The sequence below is a fragment of the Muntiacus reevesi genome, chromosome 21 (genome assembly GCF_963930625.1).
Source record: "Muntiacus reevesi chromosome 21, mMunRee1.1, whole genome shotgun sequence".
Taxonomy (NCBI): Eukaryota; Metazoa; Chordata; class Mammalia; order Artiodactyla; family Cervidae; genus Muntiacus; species Muntiacus reevesi.
Genome location: NC_089269.1, coordinates 13,296,947 through 13,310,129, shown reverse-complemented (window position 1 = coordinate 13,310,129; position 13,183 = coordinate 13,296,947).

Below are 13,183 nucleotides of genomic sequence, written 5' to 3'. Positions count from 1 at the left end.
TTGGAAAAAAATTAGTTCTCAGGATTATATGATTTTTGGACCATAATACTGAAAGGAATTTCATATAAAAGGTATTTCTTATGCTGTAATAATATGATGAGAAGGGACGTAAGTCAGCCGCATTTGAGGGTTACAGTTAACAACTGCATCATGATATTTCCATTTATTTTTCAGTATAAAGAAAGAGGTTCACTATATAGTCTTCATATCAATCAGAATTATTCAAGATAGTACTAACGGGAGGTACACATATATGAAGACAAATATAGAACTCAACCTATATCACTCTCTTTGTAAACCTATATCTACACATATATCTATATCTAAAGAATGTATTATTAGATTTGGGTCACCTTCTTATGGAGTCTGAGAAGAGCTGTGACCTGCTATCTCTTGGTAGAGATCCAGGAAAGCTGAGGCAGTTATCAGGTTTGAAATCGAAGAACTGATGGTATACATTCCAGCCCAGGTGTGAAAACCCAGGTGTGAGAACCAATAGCATGGAGGGCAAAATAAGATTCGCATTCTGTCATGAATCGGATTCAGTCAGCCTCCCTCTGCCTTTCTGTTCCAAACAGGCCCAGAATGGAGGAGATGACACTCACATACAAAGGGTGCTATAATCCACTTTACTAAGTCTACTAAGTCAATACTGATCTCTTTTAGAAACACAGACACACACAAAAATAATGAGAGCTGGGTATCTGGGCAATCTAGACCATGTCAACGCAACACAAAATATGAACCACCACAAGTCCACCTGTTGTCAGCTCAGTTACCACACATAGTGGTAAAGAATCCGACTGCCCGTGCAGAAGATGCAAGAGAAACAGGCATGATCTGCAGACTAAGAAGATTCCTTGGAGGAAAAATGGCAACCCACAGCAAACTGTGGAAAATTCTAAAAGAGATGGGAATGCCAGACCACCTGACCTGCCTCCTGAGAAACCTGTATGCAGGTCAGGAAGCAACAGTTAGAACTGGACATGGAACAACAGACTGGTTCCAAATTGGGAAAGGAGTACATCAAGGCCATATATTGTCACCCTGCTTATTTAACTTCTTTGCAGAGTACATCATGAGAAATTCCAGGCTGGATGAAGCACAAGCTGGAATCCAGATTGCCGGGAGAAATACCAATAACCTCAGATATGCAGATGACACCATCCTATGACAGAAAGCAAAGAGGAACTAGGGAGCCTCTTGATGAAAGTGAAAGAGAAGAGTGAAAAAGCTGGCTTAAAACTCAACATTGAAAAAGAAAAAAAAAGATCATGGCATTGGTCCCATCACTTCATGGCAGAGAGATGGGGAAACAATGGAAACAGTGACAGACTATTTTTTTGGGCTCCCAAATCACTGCAGTAGGTGATTGCAGCCATGATATTAAAAGACATTTGCTCCTTGGAAGAAAAGTTATGACAAAATTAGACAGCATATTAAAAAGAGGAGACATTACTCTGCCAACAAAGGTCTGTATAGTCAAAGCTATGGTTTTTCCAGGAGTCATGTAGATTTGTAAGAGTTGGACCATAAAGAAAGCTGAGTACCAAAAAATTGATGCTTCTGAACTGTGGTGTTGGGGAAGACTCTTGAGAGTTCCTTGGACTGCAAGGAGATCAAACCAATTATCCTAAAGAAAATCAATCCTGAATATTCATTGGAAGCTTTGATACTTTGGTCACCTGATGCAAAGAACTGACTCATTAGAAAAGACCCTGATTCTGGGAAAGACTGAAGGCAGGAGAAGAATGAAACGACAGAGGATGAGATGGTTGGATGGCATCACCCACTTGATGGATGTGAGTTTGAGCAACCTCTGGGAGTAGGTGATGGATGGGGAAGACCAGTGTGCTGCAGCCCATGGGGTTGCAGAGTTGGACACGACTGAGCAACTGTACTGATATCCCAATATAGACTCCTATGTATAAACCTAATGGCAACCACAAACCAAAAATCATAATAGATACAACATATAAAGAGTAGAAAGAAATACAAGCCATAAGGTTATCAAGTCGGAAGGGAAGAAATCAGAGAAGAAGAAAGCATAAAAAAGAAGTACAAAACAACCTCAAAACAACTAATAAAATGGCAATATGTACATACTATCAATAATTATTTTAAATGTAAAAAGATTAAATGCTTTAATCAAAACATACAGAAAGGCTGAAGGGATACAAAAATAATACCCATATTTATCCCACAGATACTCACTTCAGATCTAAAGACACACAGAGACTAAAAATGGAGGGATGAAAGTTATTCCATATAAATGTCCATGGAATTCTCCAGGCCAGAATACTGGAGTGGGTAGCCTTTCCCTTCTCCAGGGAATCTTCCCAACCCAGGGGTCCCAACCCATTTCTCTGGCACTGAAGGCAGATTCTTTACCAGCTGAGCCACAAGGTAGCAATACTTGTATCAAATCAAATAGACTTTAGAACAAAGATAGGAACAGAGACATAGAAATACACTACGTAATGATCAAGGGATCATCCAAGAAGATATAACCATTGTAAATATGTTTGTACTCCACATAGAAACACAATACAGAAAGCAAATATTGATGAACATAAACGAAGATATTGACAATAACACAATCATCGTAGGGGACATTAACACTCCTCTTCCATCAGTGGACGGATCATCCACACAGAAAATCAGTAAGGAAACTGATCTTCAAGGATTCTTTAGATCAAATGGGCTTAATAGATATGTATACGGGACATTCCACCCCATAACAGCAAAAGCACATTGTTTCAAATGCACATGGAACACTCTCCAGGATACATTACGAATGGCAGCACCCAAAAACAAGCCTTAGGAAATTTAAGAAAATTAAAATCAGATCAAGCATTCTGACCACACTGCTTTAAGACTAGAAATCAACAATGAGAAAAAAAATCCCTCCAGAAAACACAAACATATGGAAGCTAAATAACACACTACTAAAATTCAAGGGATCAATGAAGAAATCAAAGAAGAAATTTTTTTAGAGGGGGAAGAAAATGAAAACACAATGATCCTGCAAAGGCAGTTATTAGACAAAAGTTTACAGCAAAACAAGTCTACCTCAGAAATAAGAAAAATCTAATTCCTAAGAAAAAGGAAATAAAACCTACAGGTCAAAGCAGAAATAAATGAGAGAGATTAAAAGAAAAAAATATAAAAGATTAATGAAACTAAGAACTGGTTCTTTGAAAGATAAACAAAACTGTTAAACCTTTAGCCAGACTCATCAAAAGAAAGAGGATACGGATCAAAAAATAAGAAATGGAAAAGAATAAATGACAACCAGCACTACAGAATTACAAAGGATCATAAGAGATTACTATGAACAAACCCTATGTCAATAAAATGGACAACCTAGAAGAAAAGGATAAATACCAAGATATGTACAATCTCCCAAGACAGAACCAGAAAGAAATAGAAAATATGAACAGACCAATTATCAGCAGAGAAATTGAATCAGTAAAGTGACAACAACAATGAACATAACAAAAACTCCCAACAAGCAAAAGTCCAATACAAGATAGCTTCACAGGTGAATTCTATCAAACATTTAGAGAAAAGTTAACACCCATTCTTCTCAAAATATTCTAAAAATTACAGAGGGAGGAAAGCTTCCAAACTCATTTTACATCTCCAGGATTACCCTGATATAAAAGCTAGAAATACATATCTCACAAAAAATTATAGGCCAATATATATGATGAACACCAAGGAAAAAAAAATCTCCAAATGAATATTAGCAAACCAGTTTCAACAGTATGTTAAAAAGATCGCACATGATTAAGTGGGTTTTACACCAAGTTATGCAAAGACAGTTCTGCAAGTCAATCAATGTGATACACCACAGCAAAAAGTTGAAGAATAAAAATCATATAATCATTTCCATACATGCAGAAAAACCTTTTGAAAAAATTAAACATTAATAAAGTTGCAAGATACAAAATTAATATACAGAAATCTGATGCATTTCTATGCATTAACAATGAACTATCAGAAATAGATATTAAGCAGACATCTCATTTATAATTAGATTAAACAAATAAATTACCTAGCAATAAACCTACCTAAGGACATAGAAGAACTAAGAAAACTATAAGACACTGATAATAGACATGAAGGCAACACAAATAGATGAAAAGATACACTGTGTTCTCTGATTGGAAGAATCAATCTTGTTATAATGACATACTTCCCAGGGTAATCTACAGATTCAGTTCAATCCCTGTCAAAGTGTCGTGACATTTTTCAAGATAGAACAAATAGTACTAAAATTTGTACTGAAAAACAAAATAATTCAAAGAGCCAAAACAATCCTGAGAAGAAATAATAGAGCTGGAGGTATATACTCCCTGATTTGAGAATATACTACAAATTAAAGTAATCAAGACAATATGGCACTGAGACAAAAATGGATGTACAGATTAATGGAACACAAAGGAGAGCCCAGACATAAAAACCCATAAACTTATCATTAATTAATCTACAATAAAACAGGAATGACATACAGTGAGAAAATTCAGACTCTTCAGTAAGTGCTACTGGCAATAAACAGGAATGAATGTGAGTCAGCTGAACTGAGGTGGATGAACTTAGAACCTGTTGCACAGGGGGGAGTAAGTTAAGATGAGAAAAACAAATATCATGTATTAACACAGATTTATGGAATCTAGAAAAATGGTACCGATGAGCCTATTTGTACAGCAGGAATAGAGATGCAGACATAGAGAGTGGACTTGGGGGCACAGCAGGGAAAAGAGGGTGGGGCAGACGGAGAGGGCAGCATTGAAACATACACATTATCATCTGTAAAACAGATAGCTAGTGGGAAGTGCCGTATAACACGGGGAGCTCAGCCTCATGCTCTGTGATGACCTAGAGGGGTGGGAGGTTCAAGAGGGAGTAGATAAGTGTATACCTATGATCGATTCATGTTATTGTATGGCAGAAACCAACACAACATTGCAATTATCCAGCAATTAAAAATAAAAAAATAAGTACTGCTGGGAAAACTGGATGCTACATATAAAAGAATGAAACTAGAACACTTTCTCACATCATATACAAAAATAAACTCAAAATGGCTTAAAGACCAAAATGCAAGACCATAAATCCTTAAAGTGGCTTCCCAGGTAGCACTGGTGGTAAAGAATTCACCTGCTAATGCAGCAGACATAAGAGATGTAGGTTTGATCCCTGGGTTGAGAAGATCCCCTGGAGCAGGAAATGGGAACCCACTCCACAATTCTTGCCTGGAGAATCCCATGAACAGAAGAGCCTGGTGGGCCCTCGTCTATAGGGTTGCAAAGAGTCAGACACGACTGAAGTGACTTAGCACGCACAAATCCTTATAAGAAAACATACTAGAACTTTATTTGACATAAATCATAGCAATATCTTTTTGGATTTGTTTCATAGACAGAATAAACATTCTCAATATAATTTGTCATTGGGGGAAATGCAAATTAAGACCATAGTGAGATGTCATGACCCATCTACTGAAATGATAATATTGGAAAGACTTCTTATACTGGAAGCAACAATGTAGACACCTGTTAGATTAAAAAAAACAACAACAATCTGATAGATTGAAAAAAAAAAAAGACTGAAAAGATAGTTACACAATATTGAAGTGGGCAGTATGTTTAAGGTAAGCTACATATTACATGTGTTGATGCACATTATACTGCTTACTTCATCTGTCTGCTGAGTTTCCACAGTGACTTCTCATTATCTATGTTTTCTTTTTCACCTCCTTTTTATCTTTCACTAGCAGAATTCTAAGTAAACAGAAGAATTGAAAAATGACCGAAAATATGTCCTTTGCTTTCCCTCTAACTTCCAATCAAATCCCAAGTGGAGGTTAAACATTCATTGTACACTTCAGATATAAAAACACAATATCACAATTGTCATATTATAATATTTTGATGTAAATAATACCATTATTTTCTTCAGTGAATGCTCAATGGCAACTTTGTTTATACTTAAAGGCAAATCTGAACATGCGCCCACCATGTGCGAAATCCCTCAACAGTTTTCATTTAAGTTGGGGTATAGATCAAATTGTCAATATCTGCTGGATCATTGAAAAAGCAAGACAGTTCCAGAAAAACATCTATTTCTGCTTTATTGACTACACCAAAGGCTTCGACTGTGTGGATCACAGTAACTGTGGAAAATTCTGAAAGAGATGGGAATGCCAGACCATCTGACCTGCCTCTTGACAAATCTGTATGCAGGTCAGGAAGCAACAGTTAGAACTGGACATGGAACAACAGACTGGTTCCAAATAGGAAAAGGAGTATGTCAAGGCTGTATATTGTCACCCTGCTTATTGAACTTATATGCAGAGTACATCATGAGAAATGCTGGGCTGGAGGAAGCACAAGCTGGAATTAAGATTGCTGGGAGAAATATCAATAACCTCAGATACGTAGGTGACACCACCCTTATTGCAGAGTGAAGAGGAACTAAAAAGCCTCTTGATGAAAGTGAAAGAGGAGAGTGAAAAAGTTGGCTTAAAGCTCAGCATTCAGAAAACTAAGATCATGGCATCTGGTCCCATCACCTCATGGGAAATAGATGGGGAGACAGTGGAAACAGTGTCAGACTTTATTTTTTTAGCTCCCAAATCACTGCAGATGGTGACTGCAGCCGTGAAATTAAAAGACACTTGCTCCTTGGAAGAAAGTTATGACCAACCTAGATAGGCTATTAAAAAGCAGAGACATTACTTTGCCAACAAAGGTCTGTCTAGTCAAGGCTATGGTTTTTCCAGTGGTCATGTATGGATGTGAGAGTTGGACTGTGAAGAAAGCTGAGCTCTGAAAAATTGATGATTTTGAACTGTGGTGTTGGGGAAGACTCTTGAGAGTCCCTTGGACTGCAAGGAGATCCAACCAGTCCATCCTAAAGGAGATCAGTCCTGGGTGTTCATTGGAAGGACTGATGCTGAAGCTGAAACTCCAATACTTTGGCCACCTCATGTGAAGAGTTGACTCATTGGAAAAGACCCTGATGCTGGGAGGGATTGGGGGCAGGAGGAGAGGGGGACGACAGAAGATGAGATGGCTGGATGGCATCACTGACTCGATGGTCATGAGTTTGGGTAAACTCCGGGAGTTGGTGATGGACAGGGAGGCCTGGCGTGCTGCAATTCATGGGGTCGCAAAGAGTCGGACACAACTGAGCGAATGAACTGAACTGAACTGATAGAACAAAACCTCACCTACTGTGAAGTCTGATGTGACCCCACTAATGCTGACTTCCCTTGTCCACTCTGACTCCTCTTTGCTTCTCTTTATATTTCTGCTACATTTGCAAAATTTTTTGGTTTATTTCTCTAATGATCTAGTTCTTTGATAAGGTAGCCCTGCAGATGATGAAACTGAAGAAGGCAAATGTCTGGAGACAACACCATATTAGAAATGTAGATACAGAGTCATCACTACTTAAACAGAATTTGCATTTAAAAAAAAACCTCTGGATTAATTTTTGAGAATCACTAACTTAGGCTCCTTGGTTTTCTTTTTCTTTTTCTCCTCCTGTGAATTTTGCCTAGTAAGATTTCTCACTAGTTTTCAGCTTAAAGTAGGAAGTCAGGTGTAGTTGTGGAATGTGAGCCACGGTTTGCACAAGAAGGAAAGATTTAGGAGTTGACTTCTAAAGAGAATCTGTAACTTTGGCCTCACTGAAATCATGAGTGATGAGCTCAGACAATACTGTACTCATCAAAGAACTTAGAATATCAAATTTATAGATAAACTGGAGTTTGCATAACATCTCAAAAGTGCCTGTGGTGGAAAGAAGTGGTATGAAGTGCAATTTCAATTGATAAACCTTGGAACTGTCTACGATGACTTGATATTTATGATTTCAGTCTGTAATGCCCAATGAGACAACCTGGATTTCTCATACATGTCCAAGTCTAAAATGCCCAGCAGACCAGCTTAGCTTTGTCCTAAAGGGAATCTTTGGGCATCATCAGGGGAATTTGAGTTCTACGCTCTTTCCTCTTCTGACAAAAGCACACAACTATACAACTTATTTACTCTGTGTTAAAGACAAATTCATATAAACAACAGTTTCCTGAACTTGGAAAATGAAGCCTTCAAAATGAAACAGTGTACAAAGAACTATTGCCTGTGTTATTGTCATTGCAGTCCTCTTGTATTATTTTCTACTTCAGAAAGCTGAACCCTAAAAGGATCTTGAAAACTTCTTAGTAGATACTGGTAAGAGAGAATGATTTCTATAATAACATTATGTTTTTACTGAAAACAAAGAGTCGGACATGATTGAGCAACTGAACTGAACTGAAAGTTTAAAATACTATAAAAGTTATAATAATTTTGATTTGGTTTACAAGATATCAAAATAGCCTGGTGAAAATGAAAAACAAATAGTGAATAATCTGTATATTTTATTATTGTGAGTAAACATGGTCAAGCAAGATAGCGCTAAGGCCACATTGTAATCCTTAGTGATATTTAATTATTTGGTTAATACAACTATTATATAATTATTCCATAAGATAAGCTTTGGTAAACTGGAACATTAAATAAATTAAAAGTGGGTTGAAATATTTAGGCCACAATGTTTCCCATGCAAGGTCTTCCTGACAACTGTATTCAAAATATTTATTCTACTTAGTTAACCTACATTCACTACTTTTCTATGTATTTCTTAGGTTATTTCACTGAATATGTAAATATATCATCTATCAATCTATTTATGTATCTTCTGAAATGGTAAAAATACCCCTCTAGTCTCTTCTGACCTTTAGTAAAAGGTAGGCCTTAAGTACCCACACACTGAATTAAGAATTTCTGATTATTTATTAATTTGAGATTGCATGGAAGAACTGCAATTATAGGTACATTGCCTTTATTCAGTTTTAGTATTTAGCTCAATTTGATTCTGCTACTAAAAGTTGTGGAGAAGCAAATGCTATAAAGAAAAGCTGAATTTCTAGATAAATTCAGCTCTGATTACAGTAATAACAATGATAAAGAATCTTTTAAATATGAAAAGAACTTTGAGGTCATGCTAGTATATTTATGAACAGTTTTAAAATGAATTGAAAATGCAATACTACTTCATATATAAATTCCATACAAAAATAAACTTGGAATTTTGAAGAAAAGTGAAAGAAAGGTTTCCCAGCACTGCCAACTTTTGATGAAAGCAGAGTTAAGACAAATATTTGCCCCCACTAAGCCCCCAAACTCTGAGACGTTTATTTCATCTTCAGCCTTTCTAATACTTCTCTCTCTCTCCATTTCCTGATCTTTCCTATGCTTATCCATGGTCCTTAGTCTCTTTCTGTTTTTTGTTCCTTTTTGTTTTCTTTTCACTCAATCAAAGTTTCCACTTCACTTCTCTACCCATTCTTATCTCAATACTCTCCTCTTTCTCTTTTGAAAAACTACATGATATTGTTCTACAGGAAAAAAAAAATCACATCTGTCTTCCGGTGGTAGAGAAATGTCAACTGTTCTCAACATATTAGATACTTTCTTTCATTCTTCTCACTGTTGTGCCACTTCTGATTGTTCTCTAACTCAACTCTGTTACAATATGAAAACTGCTCTCATTAAAGCCACTAAAAGTCGCTTAATTCCCACATGCAAAGATTTCTTTTCACTCTGTCCTATCAGAATATTCATTTTGCTTTAAGGACTGTATTTGACTTTGTTCTTCTTGAGTATTTTCTTCTGTTTGAATTCCCAACACAGCTTTCCAATTCCCTCCTGTTTCTTCTATTCACTCTGCTCAGGAGCATTTTTTTTTCTTTTTTGGTCTTTCTTTTTCTCCTTTTGGGTGACCCAGAGCTCTTGGTTGCAAGAAGAATTAAGTTAATTGAACGAAAATTGGCTCCAATAATGAAACGCTAGGGTGAGTTGAAGAAATCCACTGGATAAACGGGAAGGCACACAAAGAAAGAAATCAGACAGCTGACACCCAAATCATGATTCAGTTCTGGTTCAGTAAGACCTGTTATCATTGTAACTGAACTTAAATGCCACAACGCACACTGAAAATGCCATTGTTGTGGACAGAGGATTCATTTTCTGGGGTCACAACACTTATTCCTTGGTTGAGCTGGCAAACAAAATCCCTTTCGTGCACATATGATTTTTGTCTTTATATATGTTCTAAATGCAGTGTGGTGAGTTTGGGTGCTTTGCTTAGTCGCTCAGTTGTGTCCCACTCTTTGCAACCCCATGAACTGCAGCCCGCCAAGCTCCTCTGTTCATGGGGATTTCTCCAGGCAAGAATACTGGAGTGGGTTGCCAAGCCTTCCTCCAGGGGGTCTTCCCAACTCAGGGACTGAACCCAGGCCTCTTGCATTGCAGGCAGATTCCTTACCAGCTGAGCTACCAGGGAGCTCTGAGTTTGAGTGAAAGTGAAAGTTGCTGAGTCATGTCTGACTCTTTGCGACCCCGTGGATTATATAGTCCATGAAATTCTCTAGGCCAGAATACTGGAGAAGGGTAGCCTCTCCTTTCTCCAGGGGATCTTCCCAAACCAGGGATCGAACCCAGGTCTCCCGCATTGCAGGCAGATTCTTTACCAGCTGAGTCACAAGGGAAGAGTTTGAGTGTCTAACCCTAAATCAAATGCCTCACCAAACCCCCCCACCCCTCCCTGCCCCATCCTAGGTTCAAGGGGGAGGACAAAGTCACTTTCTAGAATTTTGGCTTCTAGAGTAGATGACAGTTTTTGTTTGCCACCAAAAAATTCGTGTGGTAAAAAAAAGAGGATAAGGATTTTTCCATCTAATAAATGATATACATCCATTTCTCTCTAACATAACTTCCTCAAGTTTATTTTCATGCCTTCTCTCTTTTTACCTTACTCACACTGGCCAATGGAAAGGCCATACATACTATGTATTTCAGCCACCTCAAGGACTCCCAAGTCATTATTTCTATCAATCTTTTGTAGAATCATACTGTGAAGTTTATCTAACTTGAATATCCAGAGGATGTTCTTGCAATAACTAGCTCCTGCATCTGAGTCTTCTATGTCAATTTTTGATGTCCATCTGCCCAGTCACTTAGTTACGCTCTCTCCTTTACTAATCACTCCTTCATATCTTACATGTCACCAAGTTCCAATGAAACTGAGCAGGACCCTGGGGGGCCCTCATGAGTAGAAAAGACTTTCAGTATTTCCCATTTCTTTGTAGGAAAAAAACTTTAGCTCCTAGACCTTCCCTGAGTTCCTAAGGTCAGATTCAAACAGTTCCTAATTAGGAAAAGGGGGGAATACAGAAGCAGAGAGGAATAGTCAGCAAACAATATTGCAGAGATGAAGCAGGGTCCTTGTTCTCCCTCAAGGAATATACATAACAACATAACTTTAAGTTTCTCTTTAAGGCCTCTATCCAGGTGGAGGATGGTAACTTCAGGCTGAGCACAAGATTCCTGGAACACACCCTGTCACCCCATCACAAACCAATCAGAAGAGAGTCATACATTCTGGAGCCCTCATCCCAAGTTTTGCCTTTAAAAACTCTTCTTCAAAAACCAAGGATGAGTTAGGATTTTAGAATATAAGTCACATATTCCCTTTGCATGGCCCTGTACTAGACCTTTCTCTGTTCCAAACTCCCAAACAAACTTTTTGGTTTAAGTGGTCTCTTTATGCATCGGGGACACAAACTTGAGTTCAGCAGTACAAGTGATCTTCATTCTCAATTTTATTTTGATCTCTTTGTCTCCCTAATCATTCCTAATGTTATATCACATGAACTAAGAATTTCACATACATTTAGGTCACCTGGTGAATATTTATAAAATGCCTTTTATCAGAGCCCATTCATGATCTACTGAATCAATTTCTTCAGTTATACTTCAGAATATTTTGCACAAAACTCCCCCAGACAATTCTGATGTGTAATCTGGTTTAGGAATCATTGGACAATAGCTACAGCTTCCTAATTATTGTTTATGATGCAAGTTTCTTCTCCCTGCACCCTATTTTCTATAGCCAAATATTTAACTTCAAAAAATAAGTGATGTTCTCCCTCCTTGTCTAATAAGTTTAAGATTCTTGCCGAATGCTTGCAGAAGGGAGTTCAAGATCTTCACATGGCATTTCATTCATTTTATAAACTGGTCCCTTCTAACACTGTTACTTTGTTCTTACATCCATGTTCTACACAAAGAATTTCTTGACCTTACTCTATCAGTCAATTCAGTCGCTTAGTCGTGTCCAACTCTTTGCGACCCCATGGACTGCAGCACACCAGGCTTCCCTGTCCATCACCAACTCCCAGAGCTTGTTCAAACTCATGTCCACTGAGTCGGTGATGCCATCTGACTATCTCATCCTCTGTTGTCCCCTTCTCCTTCTGCCTTCAATCTTTCCCAGCACCAGGGTCTTTTCCAATGAGTCAGTTCTTTGCATCAGGTGGCCAAAGTATTGAAGCTTCAGCTTCAATGTCAGTCCTTCCAATGAATATTCAGGATTGATTTCATTTAGGATTGACTGGTTTGATCTCCTTGCAGTCCAAAGGACTCTCAAGAGTCTCCTTCAACACCACAGTTCAAAAGCATCAATTCTTCGGCGCTCAGCTTTCTTTATATTCCAACTCTCACATCCACACTTGACTACTGGAAAAACCATAGCTTTGACTAGATGGACCTTTGTTGACAAAATAATGTCTCTGCTTTTTAATATGCTGCCTAGGTTGGTCATGGCTTTTCTTTCAAGGAGCAAGTGTCTTTTAATTTCATGGTTGAAGTCACCATCTGCAGTGATTTTGGAGCCCCCAAAAATAAAGTCTATCACTATTTCCATTGTTCCCCCATCTATTTGCCATGAAGTGATGGGACCAGATGCCATGATCTTAGTTTTCTGAATGTTGAGCTTTAAGCCAACTTTTTCACTCTCCTCTTTCACTTTCATCAAGAGGTTCTTTAGTTTCTCTTTGCTTTCTGCCATAAGGGTGGTGTCATCTGTATATCTGAGGTTATGTAGTATTCACTAAGTTTGCTCATTTTCAGAATGTCTTTCTTCTTTTCTAAATCTTCTCATTTCTGTGCAAAGTTTTAAATGACATAATGTTTTTCTGTGTTCTAAATCTGCTCACTTCTGAAAAAAATTTTACGTGATGTAATTGCATTATTCGAATATAACTTTTCTACTACTAATTTTCATG